The sequence below is a fragment of the Vipera berus genome, assembly GCF_964194415.1.
Source record: "Vipera berus genome assembly, chromosome: 2".
NCBI classification, from domain to species: Eukaryota; Metazoa; Chordata; class Lepidosauria; order Squamata; family Viperidae; genus Vipera; species Vipera berus.
In genome coordinates this window covers 252,421,689-252,448,730 of record NC_138203.1, presented here as the reverse complement: position 1 = coordinate 252,448,730, position 27,042 = coordinate 252,421,689, and the positions used below count along the sequence as shown (strand labels likewise).

At 39.1% G+C, this 27,042-nt stretch overlaps 1 protein-coding gene across 2 annotated transcripts in view; it reads right to left on the bottom strand.

Annotated features, from left to right (window-relative positions):
• The window catches only part of FRMD4B (FERM domain containing 4B), a gene marked incomplete at its 5' end in the record, with an annotated part of 181,339 nt that overhangs the window by 29,079 nt on the left and 125,218 nt on the right, over nt 1-27,042 (bottom strand). The window lies entirely within an intron of this gene.

Sequence of the window (27,042 nt, the reverse complement as noted above, 5' to 3'; positions counted from 1 at the left end):
CAGAACTCATAATTTATTTTCTCACAATGCTACACTGCTAATAATTCCACTGAACTGTAACCTAACAGTATTCCAAGCTACAGGTTAGAATTATGTAAAACAAATCCTATCCTTTAAAGTATTTCTAAAATTAAAATGCCTGCAGTAATATACTTTCTATATTTCTACTTTTATGTTGTGCCACAATCACAAGGATATTATAGGGTGTGCAGACGCACGTGCAGACACTGTGAGTCGATACTGTCTTTTGACTATTCTGGATCAAACTGCTGTATTGTGATTGATCCCTTTGTTAAGACCCCTGTGCTGGTCTGTATAAGCAGATGTTATCACTATTAACAATTCTTTTCAGATAGCAGAACTCATAAAAATATCTTTTATCATCCAGAAATACCTTTATTTGCATGCAGAGTAGATTACAGCAGATGAGGTGAATTAGATGATAATGCACGATATTTCCAAGGTCAAAAGACAGCAACGACTCAGTATCTGCACGTGTGTCTGCTGGTCATGGAGGAGCATGTGTGTCTGCCGGTTATGGAGGAGGAGAGTCCCCAGGGAGAAAGAAGGAGGAAGTCCATCCCAGAAAGGGGCGGGGTGTAAGGCACATGATCAAGAGAAGGAGGAAATATGTCATAGGGAAGGAGTTGGCTACCCAGATAAGATAGCATATTATAATTTCCCCAAAACAGCCACATGGTGGCAGCACATAGGGCATTTTGCATTTGCAAATAAAGTTAACACACACAATGAAACATGTGATGTTCTTGCTGTGATGTCTGAAATGATCAAATTGCGACCATCACCAATGGAGACTTGATGTAATTTTTATCTGAGAATAGCATATCATCAGGCAGGACAACTAAATTGAACCTGGATATATCTTCTCTATATAGAGTATGAAAATACAAAATTCCATATAAAATACATGTAACTAATAGGGTCTGAATTGGTTGCCTAAAGCTGCAGTTTTAATAATTTCAAAGCATTTCCAGGCTTGTGGACTACTTCTGGAGCACATGGACCAATCATCTGTTTACACATACACACACACACACCACACACTCATCACAGTGTTTTCTAGTTGCAAGCAAACAGAGCCCTGAATACAGGGAAAAGTTGTCAGATCCTGGAGGAACTCTTAGGACAGATATTATGCAGTAGTGAACTATGTGGCCGTTAGGTGGAAGGCAGTCTACATGTGTTATAAGTGCTTAACTGGATATAACACCCACTAAACTGAATAGTGTTCAGTTTGGAGTAGACAAATTACAGGATTGCCCTTTACTTTCTTTTTAACGTTTGTTATGGCCTCCCGGGTAAACAGTGATTCAGCTCCAACTCTTGACATATTCCCTTATATAAAAAGCGAAGATCTGTGGAGAAGGAGAGAGGGAGGGCATCCCAACAATCATGAAAAGAACGACAAAATCCTCTGCTGCTCCTACAAACCATGTCTCCCCATAGACATCTAATAACAATTCTCTTTCCATGAACTCTCATAGCTTTCTTTGTCTTAAATGGCAACAAGGAGTCATCCTTTAACAGCTGCCTTCTTTACCCTGTGTGGCACAAGTATTATTTCTCTGTCTGAGATGATGCTGAATGCAGTGAAAACTCTAAATAAGTTCGCTAAAATAAAAGATGAAAGTGTGACAATGGGAATGGAGGACAAAGGAAGATCATTATATATCTCCTAAGTTAATAAATAACAAAAGAATAGCGTTTCCAATAATAGTTTAATATCACTCATGAGAGAGAAAGAGAGAGAGAGAGAGAGAGAGAGAGAGAGAGAGAGAGAGAGAGAGAGAGAGAGAGAGAGAGAGAGAGAGAATGAATATGAGAATGGACTTCAACTCTTGAAATTCCCCAACCAGCCCTTCCCCCAGCCAGATAAGCGTTTCTCAACCTAAGGGACTTGAAGATGTGTGGACTTTTAACTCCCAGTAGTCCCCACATCTTCAAGCTGATAAGGATTAGAAACACTGATCTAGAATCTGAGAAGACCTAGAGCAGCATGTGGAGTTCCTTATTCAGGTTTGTAAAGGGATATATTCGCCACATAAACTTCCAGTTGATTCAGAAACCCTGGGATACACATATTATTGTATTATGAGCAAACGCTAGATCATTCTTTTCTTTCTGAATTGTTACCCATGCTCTTTTAAACTCATGCCATAAGTTGACACTGCTATACCCTAGAATGGAATATATTTTATTTGGAGGTGGATATTCCCAGTATATAGTGAGTAATCGTGAATGCATTATGAAGAAAACATATCCATCCTGCTTTTCTATATGAACATTTCAGAGAAAGATGCAAGAAAAATTGATAAGGTTGACGTTATCCATCTTATTCTGACTACAAGCTAACAATGCTGCCCTTTCACTGTGGTTGGCACTTGGTACAGGCAGCAGCAAGGATGCCTCAAGGGTAACCCCAAAGTGTTGAAAGCAGCTGGGAACAGGAAATAAGACCTATGGAACAAGGAAAGGATGGAGTTTAGGAGGGATGATGCAAGAGCATAGAAGGAATTTAAATTAGCATAGAAGAGGTGAAATGAGATGAAAAGGATGCATATGATCCATAAAACTAGTGAAACATTAAAAAAAAACCTAGGAGGCTATCTCAAACTGAGTGAGATCATCTGCATCAATATTACAGGCAGTCCTCGACTTACAACAGTTCATTTAGTGACCATTCAAAGTTACAACAGTGCTGAAAAACAGGGACGTATGACCATTATTCATACTTATGACCACTGCAACAGCCCCATGGTCACGTGACCAAAATTTATGCATATTTATGAAAGTTGTAATGTCCTGGGGTTTATGTGCTTCCCCTTTTGCGACCTCCGGACAAGCAAAGTCAATGAGGAAGCCAGATTCACTTAACAACCATGTTACTAACTTAACAACTGCAGCGATTCACTTAATAACTATGGCAAGAAAGATGGTAAAATTGGGAAAAACTCAGCAACTGTTCAGTTCCAAAAACTGAAATTTTGAGCTCAATTGTGGTTGTAAGTCAAGGACTACCTGTATCTAAGATAATGGTGTTGAATCTACAACCCTTGCTGAACTACAACTCCCAACATTCTCATCCCTGGCCCTGCTGACCACCGCTTGTGGGACTGGAAGTTTAGCATCCTCCCTAATCTAGACTTTGTGACAGTAAATATCCAGGATCGATACCAGAGATCTTGCCTGGAGCAATTTACAAGCAAAGTTTATATTCTACCATTGAGATATGTTCCTTCAGGGTTTTTTTTTTCAACTCTTCCTAGAAAGGTACCTTTTGCTGTATGTCACCACTTCAGAAGTCTTAATATACAATCAATCTACAGTTGTCCCCTTACTGTATTTCTTGGAACTTGCAACAGGAAAGGACTCTGCTTTCTGAAGTTCTTAATAAGCACCTGTGCACAACAAAGCTAACAAATTTTCACACACGTCTCTGAAGTGTATGAAAGATAATGAAGTAAATGCACTTTAGTTCCAAAACCTTTTGTTGCTATTGTTGATGTAGGAGATGAAAAGATACTTAAACAGCTGGTTTGGCAAGTAAACCTTTTTAACTTCAGCCCAAGGTAAATCAAAGTAAGGACAATTTATCTGGAACTCCACAGTTCCAGGTTTCATGCTTTTAAAAATGATTATGTGTAAGTCAGTCTCTCAACATCTAAATCTTCTGCTTGGATATAGAGAAATTAATTTACTATCCACTGTGCTCCTGAAAAACAGTCCTTGGGGATGTTACCTTACAGTCTGTGCCTTTTCATTAATAAATAGCTGTTAATTGAGCACAATTTTCATAGCGTTCAGTCTAACTTACTCTCATGTATTTATGCAAAGGAGTGCTACACTCAAAGTACAACACTGTTTATATCTTGTGAGGAAGCCCTTTGATCAGAATTGTAATGGCTTCTGAGTAAAATGTTCAAATTATTCATTTCAGTAGATAATGAATACATAGCCAAGATAACGGATACATAGCCAAGAAATTGGCCTACAAAAATCTCATCAAGATATTTCAGCTTTTATCGTATTTAACACCAGAATATTTTGAACTATTGTATCTCAACAAAACTGCCAAAAGTAAACTATAGTTAACAGTATAAAGCAATCATACATTTCATAAACACGAAAGATTAAACTTCTGTGCTAAATACACTTTTGTCAGAAATAACACTGCTCCTTTGTCTGTGTTCACAGATGAGCCAAGCAACATTATTTTTACCAGCCTTTCATCTTCAAAAATATTTCCAGCTCCAAGCTGTACTTTGCAATTGTTTTATTAGATGTTCTGTTTAAAAAAGCTGTGAACAACACTGGATTTTGCTTGACAAAACACTCGGCTTTGGTTTGCTGGAATGTTTCAACAGTCCTTGTTTACATACCCAATTTTTATTCCATAACAAGAATACAAACGTACTCAAAACTAGGATAAATAACTTACAGGAGTTTTGAGACATCTTATTTCAATGAAAAATGACTGCAAAGCAGAAATTAGAACTGTCTCTATCCAACAAACATGTAAGTAAGAAAATTTAGTCCTGATCTTAAAGCATATTATATAGACACAAATTGGTTGATTTCACACAAACTATGACCATTTGGGCTCACCGACTCTTTTCACCAACTCCTTTCTCCCCAATTTCCATAACAGAAAATCTGTGCATTTTAATGTTGCACACAATACTTTATACTTGCAGCGGAAAATAAAAACTGTCCAAGACAGAAATTTCTTTGTGCTTACCTGGATCTTTGCAGAGGCTGAAGGAATGGTTATTCTGTACGTTCCAAAAAGTGCAACAGGAGATTTTTATTTTGAAAATGCATGCTTAAGATAATCCTCCTTCCCTCCAAGCCTTCCTCCAAGGAGCAAGGTAACTTCTTGCCTCAAAGCCTCAGACACTTAGGTGTAACTCTAGTTTCACCGACCGACTCTCTCTGCTGACACATTGCTGACATCATCAGTTTTTATTGCTGGGGCTACCTCCTTATTCCACCCTCCTTTTCTCCTCCTCCTCCACAGAGAGCACAAGAGAGAAAAGCAAGCAAACCTGCTTGGTGTCTCCCAGAAGGAGGGCTATGCCAGAAACCCGGGATCAGAGAGAGTGAAAATGTTTTTAATGCAGCCCAGGCGAGGACTGGTGTCACAACTTCCCACTATGCAGGGTGAGGAAGAAAGACCACCCTCTACATTCCCCTTAGTCTTACTCACCCTCTCCAAAGGCAACAGGTTTGACAAGAAAAGTTTCTAACATTCCCGGGGCCCTTCCCTTTGGCTCAGATGAACACGGAGAGAGCAAAGAGTGCGTGAAACAGGACTCCTTGAAAGTGTAGCCTCTTTCCTTTGTCGTCTTATCTTTCTGACTAATAATGACTCCTAGGCACTCTCCCTTTTCATCACTTCCTTAGGAATAATTTATGAGCCAGCAGGGCATGCGTGTGATCTCTCTACAGATCTGAAGTTTGTGGGGAGGCCATCAGGGCAACAAGAGTTTACTAAAATGAACAATGTCTGTTCACTAGAAGCTTGCAAAGCCCTTCGTGAGTCCCATGCATAAGTGGATGCTACAGTTCCTTATGCGTTCCTGATGGAAATAGTTGCATGACTTGCTTACGCAGATCCCCATGTACCAAACTGGTAGTCCTCGACTTACAACCATTGTTAGTGACCGCTCAAAGTTACAACGGCACTGGAAAAAGTGACTTATGACCATTTCTCACACTTACGACCGTTGCAACATGCCCTGGTCACATGATCAAAATTCAGACGCTTTGCAACTGGCATGTATTTATGACAGTTCCAGTGTTCTGGTGTCAGGTGATCACCTTTTGACAAGCAAAGTCAATGGAGAAGCTAGATTCACTTAACAACCATGTTACTATCTAAACAACTGCGGTGATTCACTTAACATCTGTGGTAAGAAAAGGTCATAAAATGGGGTAAAACTCACTCGGCAACCGTTCTGTTTATCAACAGAAATTTGAGGGTCAATTATGGTTGTAAGGTGAGGACCACCTGTATTAAAAATTCAAAGCACTGATTTATCCAAGATGATGGAGTGAACACAGCAGGTGGCTTTGCCCTCAAGCACCTTGGAATCCCATCCTGAATCATATCCATGCTAACTGGAATAGTTGGTGTGATTAACTATTAACACTATTCTGTTTGTTTTCCAAACATCAGTCCTGTGGGATTCTGTCAAGCTTACTCTAAGTCAGGGATCTTCAAACGTGGCTCTTTTATGACTTATGGACGTCAACTCCGAGAATTCCTCAGCCAGGCATGCTGACTGAGGAATTCTGGGAGCTGAAGTCCACAAGTCATAAAAGGGCCAAGTTTGAAGACCCCTGATCTAAGTGGCCATATAGCTGGAGTGTAAAACATTTTAAAAAATAAATCAATGTAGTTCATGAAAGAGATCTTGTACTTGCCTCAAATGTACTACTAAATAAAAATTTTAAGTACTAATGTGGAAAGCAAACGTATTGTATACGTTCATAAAATATGATATACGAAATCTAGGGACCAGTTTTCTCAGAATATTTTTCTTAAATTCAGTTTGGTAATCTTTAAGCTAAATTAATATACATACATACATACATATATGTATGTATATATATAAAGGTAAAGGTTCCCCGCACATGCGTGCTAGTTGTTTCCAACTCTAGGGGCCGGTGCTCATCTCCGTTTCAAAGCCAAAGAGCCAGTGCTTGTCCGAGGACGACTCTGTGGTCATGTGGCTGGCATGACTAGACACCAAAGGCGCATGGAGCGCTGTTACCTTCCCACTGTAGTGGTCCCTATTTTTCTACTTGCATTTTTACGTGCTTTCGAACTGCTAGGTTGGCAGAAGCTGGGACGAGTAACAGGCGCTCACTCTGTTATGCGGCACTCGGGATTTGACCCGCCAAACTGCCGACCTTCTGATCGACAAGCTCAGCGTCCTAACCCACTGAGCCACCGCGTCCCTTATTACAGATATATACAATAGTGTTAATTAAATAATATAGCTTCAGACTAATAATCATAATAAAAAGGGAAAGGGGGATCCTGTGGAACAGTTCTAAACACTGAAATCATATTGCTCTTTCTTGCCTCCTTCTCAATACAAAAACACCCTCATCACTGAAATATTTACAAAGATACATAGCAAAAATCATTCCTGAAATCAAGTGTAGATTTCTCACTACAACCTTGCATAATAGCTCTTTTTGTCCAACCTCATCTCCAAAAAACCCCCAACGCTTCTTGGTATCTTGACAAGTTTTTAAATACTGGGGATATAGCTATGAATATTATATGCATGTTGAATGCAAAGAGACTGATCTAGAGTAATATTACCGCACCTGTTGTTATTAGCCCCAAATGGGACAGATAGGAAAAGACCAAACTGTATGAGTTACTGTTCTAACTTGCAAATTGCGTCCACAAATATTGTAAACAATGCTTAGGGCAGGGGTCCCCAACCCCCGGTCCATGGACCAGTACCGGTCCATGGCATGCCAGCAATCGGGCCGCAGACAACCAAAGCCCCATCTGTGGGATGCAGGCAGCATACAAAACCATGTATTCTCTGGTCCGTGGAAAAACCTTTCACCACGGAACCGGTCCCTGGTGCCCAAAAGGTTGGGGACCTCTGGCTTAGGGTATTGTAATAGACTGTAGGAATAATCTTGAGAAACAGGGGAAGCAACCAATATACCAGTCGGTGAAAAGAAATTTGAATTGAAGGCAGAAATGTAATTGAGATAGCATGACAGGCTTGACCTCCCTAAGTCTCTTGAAGGTAAAAAAATATATATATTCTGGTTTTCCATAAAGCTTCAGATGATCCAATAGAGGTGAATGTGAGATTTTATTAGCATTTCTTTGCTGTTGGGTTGCCAAGATTTGGTTTTTTTAATTATTAATTTCTTAATTTTAAAAATAATAATATTATTAATTACTATTTCTTTGGATTGTTGCTGTTTTAGTGTGGCTTTATTAACTTTATATATAATTTTCTGTCTTAATATTCTTCATATAGTGCTTTGTTGACATATATTAAAAGGTAAATATATCACTATCCAAAGTAAATAATACAGTTTATCGAATGAAAAAGCTCTGTATCCTTTTGCGTACTGTTAGCAGAACAGCTGAACAAAGCATAATGAATCTGACATTAAGCATTCCAACTTTACTGAATTCACATGGAAGCACACTATGCCAAATTCACGAAACTGTCTACCCATAGAAGAGATTTAGACAAGGCTTCCTAAAAACTAAAAATGCCACTACATAATCAATTTTTTTATGCAAAAGAGCAAATTACTTGCATGCAACCAATTGCAAGAATAATGTATATTTGAGCAAGATGAAATCAATTCAACCTTTCTTGATGTTTTTGAAGATTCCACTATTAAGAGCTGCCACTAGCAGAAAACAGAAATAGTACGCAAACTGTTTTCAAAATGGGATCTCATTTATGTCTTTTGAAATACTGAACACTGAATACTATTACTGACCTTAACAGGTAGAATTTGAAACAAACATGAAATTAAATACCCAACTATTAATTATTCCAAAGGACTCAAAATGTTGGTTTTTAAAGTAATATTTTTAATTATTTAAAAGAAGAGAAGAAGGCAGCCTTATCATTGGAAATTTGGTAACTTTGTCCCATAAAAGCCCTCATATTATATCTGATCTGAATTATCAGTACTGGTACCATCTTGGAACTTCCCTAATATTGACATTATTAAACCTTTGAGTTTTTAAAATTTATCTAATTTCTTTTTGCTGTTGCGTATTAGTGGATGTCATCTGGAAAACATGCATTATTGATTTAAACAAAAGCTATTTTAAAATTATTTTAAACACAATGAAAATCTACATGCCCATTACAATAGCATTGTATACGTTTTACTTTTCTTCAGGCATGGAAAAAAAAAGAAAAAAATATACCCTAAAAGTTTTCAGGTAAAAGGCAAATGGGTGAACATGTTCCCTTTAAATGAGACTCCTAACTTCTATAACCTCTACATTAATTTGGTGGCCATCAAAATGTTGAATAAGCAGCAATAAAATAATTTAGGTACTATGGATTAATAATCCATATGTAGACATGAAAAAAACACCCTCTTCCCCCTCTCATACATACACAACTTCCTCTCACCCCCTCCAGCTCTTACTCATCACCATCTGATTTTTTTTTTAATAAGCCAATCGTTGCAACATCACTGTTCTGGCAAGAAACTTCTAAAATTTGCACTGGTAAAATATGAAGAATAAATTGAAGTCGGAGTCATGCCCACTTCCTTCCCCTCCAGATTATCCTTTTCACCATCATGAAGGTCAATTATGTCAGTCTCATGCCTGGGTTTATTCTTACTGTCTCCAAGTGACATCTGAGGATATGTCAAAGAGGAGGGCTACCATATTTGGGATGTAAATATTCAGATGATGATATGACAGAAAAGATTTACCGCAAACTAATTCCACCACCTGGCAACGGTGGTCCTATGGGAGAAGCGAGAGAAGCAGAGGAGATGAAAAAGGCAGAGTATTCAGAGGTTCAATCAATCAATCAATTTCAACTTCTCGCAGGAAAAACAAGATCTCGCAAAGTTGGAATTGATTCATTGAACTTTTTAGACCCACCCAGTCTGCAGTTACCACCGCAGCCACGCCAACCCAATTGGCCATGCCTACCCCATGGGCCATGCCCACCCAGCACCCGACAATACATAAGTGGGTTTTGGGTTGCAGTTTAGGCACTCGGTCTCTAGAAGGTTCGCCATCACTGGGATAGATAGCATTTTTTTTTAAAAAAGTCCAAATCGTCCAGCATAATGCTGGTATCTGGCCCAATTCTTGATAACCCAGCTTCTTCTGCTATTTTTATGACATGTCGAAATTGGGGTTAAAGCCCTCTACTGTCTCTCTCTATTAAGTAATCTTACAGGCTCCATTCTAGAAAACAGACGCTTAGCAAAGCAGCCTACTGAATAAGTACTTATTTTTAATACATGCAGAATACTTCTGGATCTTTGTATCTGTAACCATATTAGGGAAAGCCACTTACTATAATTAGCAGCATTTTAATAGCGATTACAAGGAGTATTAACAGAATAATTTTGCTTCCATAATTAACTCACCCTAAGTTAATGGGACTAAGGTTCTTCCATTAAAATGGTTTGCAGTTATGAGGCACTGTTCCTTTCTAGCTAGCTTTTTCAACCAGCCCACCCGTCCCCTCCCTAAACGTGGATGATTAATTTAGACACTGCCATCAGCAAGAAACTGGAATAGTATTATTTACTACCCAGCAAGTTCATGGTCATACATAATAGACAAGCCCAGATTGCCATTACTGTGCAGGATCATGAAGAATGATACTCAAAAACCAAGTGGCAGAGATGCTTTATCTTAAAGCTGTAACAAGATGTGCATGCAGCTGAACATACATTTGCTGTGTACATAAGCAATGGCTTTAGTCAAGCTATTTATCATTCCTTGTAACAGAGGGAGAGAGAGAGAGAGAGAGAAAGAGAAAGGGGGAAGGCATGTTGGACCAACTTATTATTTGGTTATCTGTCAGGCATGAAAGACAAAGGACCACACCTGAAGTTCCTATTAAACTGATTTATTGCTCATACCTATGCATAGGAATCTATTCAACTAACTGTTAGCAGTATTTTAGTCTTAGATGAGGTTTAACAGGATTCAAGAGAGGTTGGGTTTAGTTTGTGGGTACATAGAAACTGTAGGCTGATTCCTCTTTTGACTCCATCCCAAGGTTCTGCCACTCCTTCTCTTACCTAACAATCATTCAAGGCACTGTATAGTAAAATTACTACAGTGCTGTCTCTATTGCAAGAAATATTGCCATCCTGGCTCACGAGCCTCTATTATTCTCAATTTGACATTGCATTTACAGGCAATCCTCATTTAGTGAGTCTTATACAGTGACCATTCACTGTTATAACCGTGATGAACGTAACTGTATGACCAATCCTTGCATTTGTGGCCTTTGCAGGCCTGTAAAGCAAGGAAAACTGAAGGAAGATCATAAGCACAGTTGCAGATTCACTGAATGACCATTTCATTGAAGTGCTGCTCCTAATTGTGGTCATTAAGCAGGATTACCTGATTGATTTTGATGAGGAGCTACAGAATCCAATACCAAGATAGGCAAGCTAGCCAGCATCACTTGCTTCCCTTTTGACCTGAGAAGCAAATAATCTGTCAAACAAATCCCTTTTAGGCTGCTCAAATGGCTCTTAAATATGAAATCATCGCTGTCTCAGGAGCATTTATACTTGACAATTGTTCTGATCAGGAGCAAGTTCTGCAATGCCCACCTTTTCAGAGCCAGCCACCACACTAACTGGAGCCAGGCATAGGTACCATTCCTTGTATTTTTGAGTGAGCCAGAGCGCCATTTTGGTTGAGTGGTTAAGGCACCTCGCTAGAAACCTTGTGGTGAGTTCTGATCCTGCCTTATTCATGAGTGCCAGCTGGATGGCTTTAGGTCAGTCACTCTCTCAGCCCAGTCCAACTCATAGGATTGTTGTGAAAAAAATAAGAGGATAGAGTATATACCTTTATTGTTATTTTTAATGTGGGCACAATGATACACATCAAAAATGAAATTTAGTTGCCCGCTCTCAAAGTGAACACATACATGACACCCACCTAAACATACTATATACAACATATACATATTATATACAACATATGTGTAGACCTACACCCCTACATATACATTGTTGGGATTCAGGGTCAGCCTGTGGGTTCGGCAGTTGGGTCGGACGATTCAGAGGAGGAGGAGGGGGGTGTTGGAGAGCTTGCTGAGAATAATATTGAGGCTCCACAGAGCCCTCAGCCAGGCCCCTCCCATCTGGTCACGACGCAGACCCAGCTGTGTGAGCCTGACAGCGTGGATGAAGATGACCCACAGCTGGCCCTGTTCAAGGACGCCCGACGCAGGAGGCAGTCAATCAGGAGTAAACAGAGGAAGGCAATGGGGCACCTCGGAAGAAGGCAGAGAGAAGCCACGCCCTGAACTGTTTAAAAGGGGAATGTGTGGGAGGGCTGGTTTGCTGAAGGCAACCGTTTGAATAGCTCCTGTTTCATGGTTCGTGTTTGCTCTCTTTGCTCTGTTTGCTGTTTTATGTTAATAAATTTGGCAGGCTTAGTTCCGGCCTCTTGCCTTCTTGTAAAGGGGTTGTCCCTGCCTTTTCTGCAGGGCCGGTAGCAGGCTGGTACAGAACATACATATGAATGTTAAACTCTGTCCATCTTGAATATATAATGGAAGGAGGCACTGGTTGTAAGTGCATTTCCAAAGGCAATTCAAACTGTTGGCTATGATATATAAAGCTGTACATGGCTCAGATTCTGGGTATCCATAAGACCATCTTTCCTCATAAATTCTGTCTAGTCAGTCTGAAGAATAGAGCATGTTCCTCTGTATGCTGAGGGTCCCTATCAATCATGGGGTGTAACAGGATGGGGCATGAAATGGCGATCTCTAGGAGGCTTACCCACAACTCTCCCCCCCCTCCCGGTGGCATCTACCCTCATGGTGATTTGAAAGCTTGTTAAAACACGGCTGATTTGAAAGATGATGAGAAATTAGATTTTAAATCATTAAGCAGCTTGGCCTAGTATCTATTGGACCTGACCCACAGAACCCCTTCTGAAGAGGTCCTTACAGCCAAGAGTTCAACTACAGAGATTCTCGTATGAGATACAGGCATTATAAATTTGTAGGTGGTTCTTACTTTCCCAAGCTTTTAAATGTAAACGATTTCACTCTTTGCTTTTAATCCATGATGGATTTAACTGTATTAAGTTCACTGTTTTCTGCTTTTTGTTTTATTGTTGTTGTAAGCTATACCTTCTTTGTTGGAAGCACAGTATACATTTGATAAGAATTAGAAAAGTAAAATGATCAATAGTTAAGACTTGACATTGACCAAAGTCTAGGACTTGGGAGGTCCTTTGCGTAGGGAAATCTATAAAACGAACACTTCAGGAGTGCAGAACCAGGTAATAGTTCAAAGCTTAAAGACTTAGTAATGACTGTCTTGCTTCTAACTGTTCCATTGGAAAAATCAATTTTTAAACTAGGAACCACCTGTGGGAGAAAGCAGATTCAAATGATCAAGAAAAGTAATGTATATTCATCAGTTTTGGAATCATAATCATTAATATTCAGCGATACAGAACTTAGGGTTCTTTTCTTTGGCTTAAATTTTTGCCTTCCCACAACAAAATATAATAAGCACGTATGCACACACACCAAAGGGAGGGAAAGCTTTTATAAGAAGAGCGCTTTGACTACTTTTCCAGCAATGTCCATTTATGCAAAAATGATTTAAGCGCAACAGCTTTCAGAAATCAAAAACAAGGACACTACATATTATAAAAAGCAAAATGCTTGTTTTAGTGCTTGTGAACTGCGTTTTCAGAAAGCTGAGGCCACGATGAAGTAAATACAACAGCAGAGAGCAAGTTAATAATTTAACAGCCTCTACATTTCTAAGCTCCTGCAAAAGACCAAGCCATCAGGAAATACATCTGCAAAGTTTCGCTGAAATAAATAAACATAAGAGTTTAAACAAAAATGACACCCAGGAAATAATATGCACTGACTAATTAATGTGAAGTTTAGCAATAATAATAATAATAATAATAATAATAATAATAATAATAATAATAATAATAATAATAATAATAATAATAATAATAATAATAATAATAATAATAATAATAATAATAATAATTTATTTTATTTTATTAAACTTCTATACCGTCCTTCTCCCAAAGGACTCAGGGTGGTGTACAGGGCAATAAAATGCGACATACAAAAGTTAAAAGAGAATTAAAATTAGTTAGCCCTAACAATAAATAATTAAAATAAACATAAACCCTTAGTCCAGGCCGGCCTGTTCAAACAACCAAGTCTTCAGGTCACGGCGGAAAGAGCGAAGGTCGGTAGCCATCCGGAGCTCAACAGGCAGTTGGTTCCAAAAGGCTGGCGCGGCCACAGGGAATGCTCTCCCCCTGGGGGCCGCCAGCCGGCAATCCCTGACCGACGGCACCCTGAGGAGGCCCTCTCTGTGGGAGCGCACAGGACGAAGGGAAGTTGACACCGGCAGCAGGTGCTCCCGTAGGTAGTCCGGACCCATGCCATTTAGAGCTTTATAGGTCATCACCAGCACCTAGAATCTCACCCGGAGGGCAACTGGAAGCCAATGCAGCTCGCGGAGTAGAGGTGTTACACGGGAGTCTTGGGAAACCTCCATCACAACTCGCGCGGCCGCATTCTGCACCAGTTGAAGCCTCTGAGTGGTCCTCAAGGGCAGCTCCACGTAGAGAGCATTGCAGTAGTCTATCCGAGAGGTCACGAGCGCATGAGTGACTGTACGCAAAGCATCCCGGTCCAGATAGGGCCGCAACTGGCGCACCAGGTGAACCTGGGCAAAAGCCCCCCTGACCACAGCTCCTACATGGTCTTCCAAACTGAGCTGTGAGTCAAGGAGGATACCCAAGTTGCGAGCCCTATCTACGGGGGGGGGGGAACACCTCACCCCCCCATAGTTAAAGATGGAATGAACTGAATTTCCCGAGATGCAGGTACGTACAACCACATAATAATAATAATAATAATAATAATAATATACACTTAAGCAAACCTCCTCAGATTTGTTCCATGTGTATTTCCAAAGCTTTCACAAATTGTTCTTTAAAGTACAAATGATAGTGACTATCACTTTGAAAACAGACAGTTCTACAAAGAGGCCCAGACTACTGGCACTGCCTGCACTAATTATTCCCAACACATTCTTCAGGTCAGATCATCTATCAGGTGGGGATCTGTTTTTCCCCCACTATGATTGTGAAGCAAATGGATTTATTTATTTATTTAAATAATTTTTATGGCTGTCTTTCTCACAAAAGTGACTGTAGGCAGTGTAAAATAACTTACTCCAACCATCCACTACCTGCAATTTTCTATCTCTTCTGAAATTGAAGGACCTGAAATGGTCAGCTAGCAACAGCCATGCCAGTTAGAAATTCTAGAAGTTGCAATCTCAATATATCGGGGGGGGGGGGGAGGGACATCAGATTGCCTTATCCTGTTCTCACCTGCCCCTCCCCTTTAACAACCAAGATCAACGGCAGGGCTGTCTAGGAATTATGAGAATTGTCCAATATTTCTGGAGGCTACCAAGTTGCAGAAGGATGGGATAGTGTTCAATACCTGAATGCTGACAAATGTTTAATCTTGATATAATGCCACGACTTTTTCTAGTTTGTTGATTGCTCAATGCATGCATGCATTAATTAATTAATTAATTAATTAATTAATTAATTCGATCATTAATGCAATTTCTATAACTACTCATCTCAGTCAATAATTCTGGGTGCTTATAATTAAAAAAATATATTACTGTTTTAAAAATTTTAAAACAATAAAAACACTAAAAACATCCACATTAAATATACATAGGAACAAGATACTTGGCCAGGTAGCAATACAGCCAGGAATCGAAGGCCTTTGACACATTCAGCGCCCCAGGCTCGGGAACATAAGTCAGATTTTTAGGGCCTTATGAAAGGCTAAGAGGGATTCTGTGACCTTTCACGTCCTAAATACTGTAAATGCTGCAAGCTGGGTTGGAACCACAATTTTCCTATTAAAAATAATTTCTTAAAAAGTGTGCCTGTGTTTAATCTAAAATGGGGTGTATCCAATTGCACAGGCTGCCTCATTCTCCAGAGATAAAGATAAAAACGCAGCACCTCTCAAACAATTTGAAGAAGCTTTAAAAAGCCAGGCATCTATAGTACACTATCAAGAGAAACGCCAATCTATGTTGACAAAGCTCTTGTGTGAGTTTGATAAACGGAATTAGCAACTCCACTTTACAGTTCGTAGAAAATCCAGAAAGAGGGCACCTCCCTCTGACTCTTCCGCTTGAAAGGAAGTACTGCAGAGCTGGAGGAAAAGGATAGTCTTTGACTTTTGAGCAAACAAAACTGGTTATTCACCTGAAGATATAAAATGCATATTGAGTGAAAGAAACTGGAAATTATGGGTGATGCCAGAGTCCAGTCCAGATACGTACATCAGAGGATGAGTCATGGATGCAGAATATTCTTGAGGCAAAAATAAAACGGGCTTTCTCAAAGGAAAGAATGAGCAAACTTTTTTTCTTTCCTACTGTTAAACCCTCCCCAAGAGAAGAAAGAACCAAATATTTCTAAATATTTTCCAAAGACGCCGTGTGCTATACTATAGGATTGGACAGGGCCTAAATCATCCCTAGAGGGTATTTTTCTTGCATTTTGCACATTTTGCTACAGTATTCCTTTACTTTGCCCAGAAGTACTTGATTGTATATTAAGTATGACAAACAAATAAATATAAATTATTATATTTATATAATAAATATAGGTGACTGGCTCTAGGTTACTTTCGGCTATATGGCTGGATCTAGATGACTTTCAGATATAGATTTTAAAAAAGGACAAAATCAAGATGATTAAAATAGTATTAAGAACATAAAATTTATAAAAAATTGAAAAGTGGTAGCACTATAGGGTTAAAACTCAGAGGCCCCTCAATCAATATCCACAACAATTTCCAAGAGGCAACCTCTGAGAAGTAAATAATTGGTGCTCAATCCAAGGTAACCTTAGGAGGATTTATAGACTGGAGGAGTTTAACATGGAATATATCGTGGGTCTTCCATTCTTATTTTTCTATCAAAACTTTGAGGCAAACTAGGTTAATGTAGGCATCCAGTGAGTTTCCTGATGGTGTTTGGGGAATTTCTCAGTGATTTGGAAGATGCTACTTCTGGGCACCTTGTTGACCACTGGAATACAGAGGCAACTTGGATCATTCCTCAACAGCCTCTCCCTGCCTTCCTTAGCAAACCAAGAGACTGCCCAGGAAGTGCTATATGGCTATTCTGTTGATTCAATAGGACAAGTGTAGATTGAAGGTGGCCTGCTGAGTCATTCTTGTGGCTGCTCAAATATCTGTCACCTGCCACACCTTACAGTGAAGCCTGCTTGTTAAGTGGCAGTTTCAGAAAACTGCATCTCTACAAGGGAATACTGTATTCATGTTGACAGTGGAAATGGCAATGATATTTAGTTACTTCGCTAGAAGGAAGGATGACATAGTGGTTTTGCTGCCAACAACAAAGGGAATACAAAGATATTAAGCAATGTAGATAGGGGAATGGGAACAATGTGTGCGTTTGTGTATGTGTCAACACTGCTAACATTGAATATTTTGCTTTGACAACTGATGGAGATGCAACCATTTTCTTCTTATGTTTTACTCTTAGAGTTAGATGATGTTGGGGGGAGGAGGAATGTGCATGGGAGTTTAGCTAGACATAACAATACTGAACCTAGTGTGTGAACCAAGGTTGAAATAAAAGATGATAAGAATTGGTGGGCTGGAGAACTGGAGGGGAAGCCTGCATTTCAAACTAATTGGAGAATGTGATTTATGACTGTTAGTTGGAGGAGGGAATTGTGCTTTGATACTATGTGCTCAGGGGATGGAAACTCAGATTTTGGCTTTGACTATGTAAGTGACTATGTAAATGCCGATGCTATGCTACTCAAATAAAGATTCTTTAAGGTAAACAATGCCTTGAAGTTCTTTGAAGAGTTTCATCTGTCGGAACCATGACAGCATGTATGTGTGTATACCTGCATGGGGAGGTTTTGTGTCATACCTGGCTGTGCACACATACCTATTGGCCTCTAAAAGTCTAGCCCAGGACATGTGTTGCTTTCAGAGCCCCCAACAAATTATCCAGCTTCTGCCTAGAATAGCAGATGCTAAGAATAACATTCCTCCCATCTATCACATTCCTAAAACTTAAGTGATTCTGGACAGTGAAATCAAATCTGAAGTTATTTTAGTTTCAGTAATGCACTCTGGTGATAATTTGGAAAGGCTTGTGTGTTCAAAAAAAAAGTAAACTATATTCTAGGGTTAAGTGGCAATCTCCTTTTCAAGAGAAAACAAACATCAAAAACTTTAAATAGTTACAGAGAGGTATGATAATAATAGCATGTGTCAAGACTTTCCAAGACTTTTCACTATCTCTGATTTACAGCACAGACTTATATATTATTACTTATAATTGTTAGCAAATGGATACAGGATTTCTGAGTCAGTGATCATTTGGGAAAAATTTAGGTCTTTATATACAATAAATAACCCAAGTACCCTGAAATAAAACATCACATGGATATATTTATTGAAGACAGAAACTTCTGGTTTAAAGAGACTTCTTTGATGAATTTTAATGTGGTACAGGGGTTGGGGCGGAACAGACAACATTTAGCTCATTGCCCTTTCTTGCCACAAACACTGCCATATGCAGCAGCAAAGAGCAACAATTTTGTCATCCTATTTTGAAAACCAATGTTGGAAGCATAAAATGCTAATCTTTTAGAAATGCCAATATCCAACTCCAGAATGTTGTCAGATTTTTCAATTAGCTTTTAATTTGCTTTATTGTCTAACATCATACAGGAATCCTGTATTTAGAATATTTATATATAGTGACAGTGTTCAAAATACCCATTTTCTAATTTACAACCCTATTTATAATCAACTATATTTAAGAATCTTCTCTTTCTCTTTTTCAAAGTAGTTCCCATTGAATGGATAAGAGTAGCTACTGAAAAAGTTTAGATGTCACCATAACAGTTAAGACAGAGCCTTGGGCTGTCTTCTCTTCTTTCAGAACTTCAATTAAAAAAAGGGAAATAGAAATGTATACTTTAGTTAACCACAACTTGATGTTACATCATGCCAAAGGTGCATTCATAGCTCAATTTTTCTTGGTCACAGTTTCCTTATAAGCAGGATTTGGAGAACACTCATACTAACTTGCCTTGATTGATCACGTTATGAAATCAGTGTCAACTCTAAACAACTAATAGATTTTTTTACAGATAGATTGATTTGCCCCCAATCTGGTCCTGCAGGTTTTCTAATGTGCACACACTGCTGTAACCAAATCTATCCACCTTGCCGATGGTCATTCTTTGCAGAAAGCCATGGTGATGGTCTTAAGGGAATAGTCAGAAGCTGTTACTGAAACAAGGGCAGAAACATTCCTTAAGAAAGAAAATAGTGTTAGGAAGATAGGCTGGCTCCCCCTGACTAATGGCCTATAAGAGGAAGGGAAGATAAAATGAAAGCAGATTTGCAAGATTCTATTACTACAGCACAGGGGTTCCCAACCGGGGATGCGAGACGATACTCCAGGGGGTGCGAAAACTTGGCTTTTCAAAATTATAGTGTATATGCGTAATTCGTTGCCGTTATTTTCAACTTTTGTAAGGGTTGCAAAGAATATATCTGAAGCATTCTAGGGGTTGGGAGCCACTACTATAGCATATCTCAATAAAATAAAATTCCAGTCTTCTTTTGTAGTCAGTTTCTTGATGTGGTCTACCTTATAGGACTCACATTCTCTTCTCTTTCCTTCTAAACTTTCCCAATATTAGAGTGTTCTCAATAGAGCTAAAACCTTGTGGAACATTTCACAGGACAGTATGATAATGTGCCATGAATGAGAATTCTGGATTCATTTGTTCGATGATCTGTTGGGTTTGTCTGATTGATTATCCATGGTATACCCAAGAGTCTTCTCCAACACTGAATTTCAAAAGTGACACCATTCTTTTAATCCTGCATCTTCAAAGTCCAATGTTTCCTTCCATGGACTGTGACAGGGAAAGTACTATCTGCAAGATTCTGGTCTTAGTAAATATGACATGTTTTTTCTAAGTGCTACCCCATTAAGTCCAGTATCTGTCTATGCTTTGTTACTAAGCATATTTCCTGACTTCTAGCTCCTCTGCTCTTGATGTTTGATCCTAAAAGGCAAAAGCTATCTTAACACTTCGGTGTCTTTATTGTCCATTCTAAGGCTGGTTGTTGGATCTGTTTTTATTGGTTTGGTCTTTATATTTAATCCTAGTCTCATTTGCTAAATGTCTCCTTGACTTCCATTGCTAGCACTTGCAGATCATTTCCATTTTTGAACAGCAAAATAATACCAGCATTTTGCAGGTTACTGAATTACTTCCTCCAATTTTAAAATAACGCTCATATCCTTGCAGCTCAAACTCCCTCAATATATATTCAAGATATAGTGTAAGTTGAATAAAGTCTTGTTTCACTCCATCAATCTGTTTTGCCATGTCTTATCTGCACTATGGCTTCTTGTCCCATGGATAGATTTTCATGAGGACAACGAGTTATTCTGAGATTCCTATTTATCCAAGGACTGATTTGCCTTACCAGATTGTAATTGTTGTGGCATAAATAACTTTATGGCATTATTATAGTTCAGCATATTAGTACTATTCATGTAACAGAATAACAGAGTTGGCAGGAACTCTGCAGTTTCTAGTCCAACTCCCTGCACAAGCAGGAGATCCTATACCCGTGGGGGCGAACCTATGGCACATGTGCCACAGGTGGCACGCAGAGCCCTCTCTGTGGGCACGCGCACTGTCACCCCAGTCCTAGACCTTCAGTTGGGTTTTATAAAACCTTTTCGCTTTAGACCTACGCCCCCGTGTGCAAAAAAAAAAAAGTTTCAATCAATCAATCAATTTCAACTTCTCGTAGGAAAAAAAAGATCTCGCAAAGTTGGAATTGATTGATTGAACTTTTTAGTCCCACCCAGTCTGCTGTTACCACCGCAGCCACGCCAACCGAATGGGCCACGCCTACCCGGCACCAGACAATACATAAGTGGGTTTTGGGTTGCAGTTTGGGCACTCGGTCTCTAAAAGGTTCGCCATCACTGTCCTGTACCATTTCAGGCAAGTGGCTGTCCAGTCTCTTTTAAAGGTCTCCATTGATGGAGCACCCACACCTTCTGAAGGCAAGCTGTTCCACTGGTTAATTGTTCTTACTGTTAGGAAATTTCTCCTTAGTTCTAGGTTGCTTCTCTCCTTGATTAGTTTCCATCCATTATTTCTTGTCTTGCCTTCAGGTGCTTTGCAAAATAAGTAGACCCCTCCGCTCTCTTCTTCATGGCAGCCTCTCAAATATTGGAACACTGCTATCATGTCACTCCTAGTCCTTCTTTTCACTAGACTAATACTTGCTTATTATCATTTTAGTTGCTGAAAATTAAGCTTATTTAAATTATCCTTATTTAAAATAACTAACTGCACTGGAATCTTAGGCGTATTTGCTCAGACGTCCCACTAATCTTAGTAAGTTTTATTTCCAGTAATTGGTGGATAGATATACATTTATCTTTGGTCAAAGGTTTCTAAGGATTATTATAATGTGAAGTTTTATTTTTGAGGGCCGCTCATATAAATTTGTTTAATAATTATATATAATGTTATCCTTTCATTCTCCTTTCTGGAGGAAAAGAGAACTTACAGCAGGTCACTATCATAGAAGGAAGAAACAGAACATGTGGTAGAAGAGAAAAAAGCAGCAGAGCAGGCAGGGCTTACAGTTAAATTTGCCTTTTGAAAAGTTTCTGAAATAAAAGCAGTTAAGTTGCACCCTTTCCCCCTACCTTGGTCTAGAAGAGGGTTATTCTCAGGTTGTATGTAAAAACTAATAATTGTTTAATCTCTTCTCTGGCAGCAGCTTAAAAGAATGCAGAATTGATTAAGAGCCAGTGATAAAAGAGAACACAGCTGAGTTACCCAGCTGGAATGTAGGCAGAGAAAGAAGTAGTAGCCAATGCTTTTTAATCTAACTGGAGAAACTGTCTGAAATACCTCAACTGCTGTAAAATCAGCACTGCCTTCTCAATGTAGGAAAGAAAAGTGCACTTGGACATCCTTGAAGCCCTAAATCCTGGAAAATATTAACTCAGTACAGGTAGTCCTTGACTTACAACCACAACTGAGCCCAACATTTCCATTGCTAAGTAAGAGTCGTTAAGTTAGTGTTGCTCCATTTTACAACCTTTCCTATCACAGTTGTTAAGTGAATCACCGCAGTTGTTAAATGAATGCGAAAGCTTCCCCATTGACTTTGCTTGCCAGAAGGTCACAAAACATGATCACTTGACCTCGGGACATTGCAACTATCATAAATACATGCCAGTTACTGAGCACCTGGATGTTGGTCATGTGACCAAGGGGATGCTGCAAAGGTCGAAAGTGTGAAACGGTGATAAATCCCATCTTTTCAGTGTCATTGTAACTTCAACCGGTTCTAAATGAATGGTTTTAACTGGAGGACCACCTGTTTGTGCTCTGGTTAATTATAGTGCAGTTACTAAGTTTTGTAAGAACAATTGACTAAAGTTTGTGAAAATGTATGGATTTAGACTGCAAAAAATGTTCTCTTTCAGACAGAATAAAAATAATTGCCGATGTTTCGCCTTTAACTTGTATATACCTATATCTGGGGAGACCAGTTTTACAGGGATGGTGTGTGGATCTGAGTACTCTATCAAATAGAGCAGTGTCTGGTTTTTTTAAAAATAGATTACAAGTAACCAGAGATTGTGCAGAGAACACTTGTCCCAAAAGAAAGCTGCTAAATCCCACTTGCTGTACACATTTGACCAGAGTGTATACAGCTCACCCTTGCCAAACATACATACCCATTTCTCCCAGCAACCAGAATTAGCATAACCACTTACTTTTAACAGTGAAACAGAGCAAACATAGAACCACCCTTTGTGTCAAGAAACCGTATATACTCTCATCACTTCCATTACCTCCTACTTTAAAAGGAGTTATTGTTTCTTAAGAGTTAAAGCCAACAATATTGGTTTCTCTCACTTCCTCCCGTATTGGGCACTCTTTGGGAACGGTGCAAATGCATATTGTGTCAAAAGAACTGTTTTGGGGTGGAATGCAACCCCTGTCACTCACAGAACCAAGACCCATCCATTTGTTCCACAAGATGACTCTTATCTGTTCCAACATTCCCTACCCACAAAAGCCAGCCAGAACCCTGTAGGAAGCAAGATAAATACATTTATGTTGCTATTCTTCCACAGGAACTGGTAACTGGAAAACGTAATGTCTATGACGCTGCAAATAAGATATGATAGTTGTAACCAGCATCCTTTTTATAGCTGTATATCATCTACGAGTTGCCTAATTCACCTGTAAATGTTCAGTTTACTGAAAACAAAATGAAGATGAGAAAATGGCAATATAATTTTAAAATACGGCAGTGCACATTTTAAAATGTATTTTTCTTCTTTAAATATAATGATGTTATATTTAACTGTGCTGTGGTAATAATAATAAAAGTAATACTGAGTATTCAAAACTCAAACACTAAGATATTTCGGATAAATTGCGCCATTTCAAGATGTTACAGAAGAAACTACAGGGAAGAGATGAAGGAATCCATTTTTGCCCAAGTGAAAAATCCTTCCCTCAGTGGAGGCCTCAAACGCCACCTTTACCCAAGGTCAAGGTAAAAATCACCTTTGTAGAGGGCGAAGGACCGTGCTTCAGAGACTGCATGATGTGCATGCAGGAAGGCAATAAAAACACGACGCATAATCTTACTAAATACCTTTTACTTACAAAAATATAAAAACTAAAATATATATTATAAAAGAGCTAGCTAACTACATCCTAACGTAACAGACAGTAACAGCAAAGTGAATAAAACAATATAGATAAACACTGTGAACTTTTTCTAGACATGCGCACTAAACAGACTGAAATCATAACATAACTAGTCATATGGGATTCACTATGGTTACCAGATAAGTTATCACAACAGGTGCAGAGAGCAGGGGAAAAATGTACAGTTAGAAATGAACTTTCTGACAAACAAAGAAAACGTGCAGTGACATTTTATGTCGCTCTTCCATCAGTCCCCAGAAAGATTTAAGATCACTTCACAGGTTCACCAGGGAGGTCCTGCTTCACAACCCACCTAGGGATAAGTATTTAGGAACATTTACATCCCAATGACTCTCTGGTTACTCGCCTAAGGAGCCTGTCCAGATTAGGTGAGAAATGAAACTTCCCTGGAGGACATATACGGGGTCTCCCCAACTAGCTTGCTCAGATTGAAGAAGCTACTAGGCTAAGCAGCAAAACCTTTTGAACCAACAAGGAAAGAAGTCCAATTGCTTTGATTCAGCTTCCAGACAACTCTACCTGGATGACTGAGAATCTTCACCAACAAACGTACTTCAATTGCATATGTTGTTAAGTTTCTTGGACAATTTCCAGGCCAAGAAATAATAACACATTATCCATTCATTAAAAACCACAATGCCATTTAATCCTTTTACATTGCATACTGCAATGGGTAGTTATGGTCAAGACTGATGCCTAATGCATTTCAAACAGTGATCCAAAATTTTATACTGAGCAACATCTTTGTTAATCATGACTTTACATGCTTTTGCTTGCATGTACACTTCAGAGACTTGCAGACTGCTTTGTTCAATTTTAACCAACCATGATTCTTAAAGAATGATGTAAGCCCTTCCAGTGAATTTCTTTATTTCTCATATATTCTGGAGAATGCTCTCTCAGGATCTCTTATTGTATTGTAATAATAGGTAAAGGTAAAGGTTCCCCCGCACATGCGTGCTAGTCGTTTCCAACTCTAGGGGCTGGTGCTCATCTCCGTTTCAAAGCCGAAGAGCCAGCGCTTGTCCGAGGACATCTCCGTGGTCATGTGGCCAGCATGACTAGATGCCAAAGGCGCACGGAGTGCTGTTACCTTCCCACTGCAGTGGTCCCTATTTTTCTACTTGCATTTTTACGTGCTTTCGAACTGTTAGGTTGGCAGAAGCTGGGACGAGTAACAGGCGCTCACTCTGCTACGCGGCACTCGGGATTCGACCCGCCAAACCGCCGACCATCTGATCGACAAGCTCAGCGTCCTAACCCACTGAGCCACCACGGCCCTATTGTAATAATAGTCATGCATTATTCTTTAACCTATAGTTTGAATATAAAATTCTGGAGCTAAGAAATTTGGAACCTTCTTTTGAGTTTAGTTTGACTTTGCAGAGAGTTTTGAGTTTACTCTCTGCTGAGCTTTTGTAAACCGTATTTGTCTCAAATGGTATATCCATGTAACTTTAGCTTAATGTGCTTAGAATACATGAGGGCAACTGGGAAGGTCCAATGTCTTAAATCCATATGGTGACAGAGAAACAATTGTTGCCCATCCATAGTTTTATTTTGATTATCCCCAGAAATAATATTAACTGTCTCAACTGATTGGCTTTATAATATATCAACAAACATTAAGCTTGGTGTTGTCGTATCTCCCTTATTTATATTTTTATTCACACTGCGTTTATATATTCTGTGATTTTTTTTCCCTTTTGTGAATAAATGTACTGAGAATGCCATGGCAAACTGACATGCTCTTCAGGGCAAAATAATAAATAAAATTTGAAAAAGAAAACTTAAGTTTAGGAAGCAGGTATATGTCAGATTCATTTTAATCATAAAAATATCTAGGGGTTTACAGTTGGCCTAAATTTGGATTATTAGTTTTTAATGTGGACATTAGCCCAAATTTTCCCCAGTCTCTGCTTAATTTCAGAAATAATGTTAATGAATCCGAAAGCCTCAAGGCCACCATCATCATCACCATCAACAGACCAATCAGGATCACATTTTGATGAGTACATTTGATAATCTTTGCTTAGAACCTATGAAGAGAAGAATTTTCTTAGAATTTTTCTTAGAATCCATTGAATTCACTTTCACTGTGGATAAAGGATACCCCCTATTCAACCTCCTGGTTTTCCAGATAGCAGAAAGATACTGTATTAATTTCTCAAGAAAGGAATTAACAGAAATATTTGGCTTTTTTGGAGGGAGAATTAATGTGAGTCAGGGCAGGAGGAGGCATGCTGCTTCTATTCCCACATTGATCTCCATCAAACTACTCAAAAATGCTTTATCTGTTGCGATGCCTATCCTTTAGAACACCATTCTTTGTGAGATTCAGATGGCTCCAACCTTATCTGTATTTTAAAACTTAGGTATTCTCACACGCCTTGAGCTGGCATCTAAAGTTAGCCTAGTTGCATGACTTATATCTGTAAGATGAAATTTGCTATGGGGCTCCAGTACATTTAATGATCCCATGGTATATCTATTTTTGCTAGGTTTTACTGCCATGGTTTTATTCTATTCTTAGCTGTCCAGTGTCATGGAAGATATAGTCATGGCCGAAATTGTTGGCACCCCAGAAATTTTTCCAGAAAATAAAGTATTTCTCACAGAAAAGTATTGCAGGAAGACATGTTTTGCTATACACAGGTTTATTCCCTTTGTGTGTATTGGAACACAACAAAAAAAGGGAGGAAAAAAAGCAAATTGGACATAATGTCAAACAAAATTCCAAAAATGGGCTGGACAAAATTATTGGCAGCCTTTCAAAATTGTGGGTAAACAAGATTGTTTCAAGCATGTGATGCTCCTTTAAACTCACCTGCGGCAAGTAACAGGTGTGGGCAATATAAAAATCACACCTGAAAGCAGATAAAAAGGAGAGAAGTTCACTTAGTCTTTGCATTGTGTGTCTGTGTGTGCCACACTAAGCATGGACAACAGAAAGAGGAGAAGAGAACTGTCTGAGGACTTGAGAACCAAAATTGTGGACAAATATCAACAATCTCAAGGTTACAAGTCCATCTCCAGAGATCTAGATTTCCCTGTGTCCACAGTGCGCAACATTATCAAGAAGTTTGCAACCCATGGCACTGTAGCGAATCTCCCTGGTCGTGGACAGAAGAGAAAAACTGATGAAAGGTTGCAACACAGGATAGTCCGGATGGTGGATAAGCAGCCCCAAACAAGTTCCAAAGGAATGCAAGCTGTCCTGCAGGCTCAGGGAGCATCAGTGTCAGCGCAAACTATCCATCGACATTTAAATGAAATAAACGCTATGGCAGGAGACCCAGGAGGACCCCACTGCTGACACAGAGACATAAAAAAGCAAGATTACAGTTTGCCAAAATGTACTTGAGTAAGCCAAAATCCTTCTG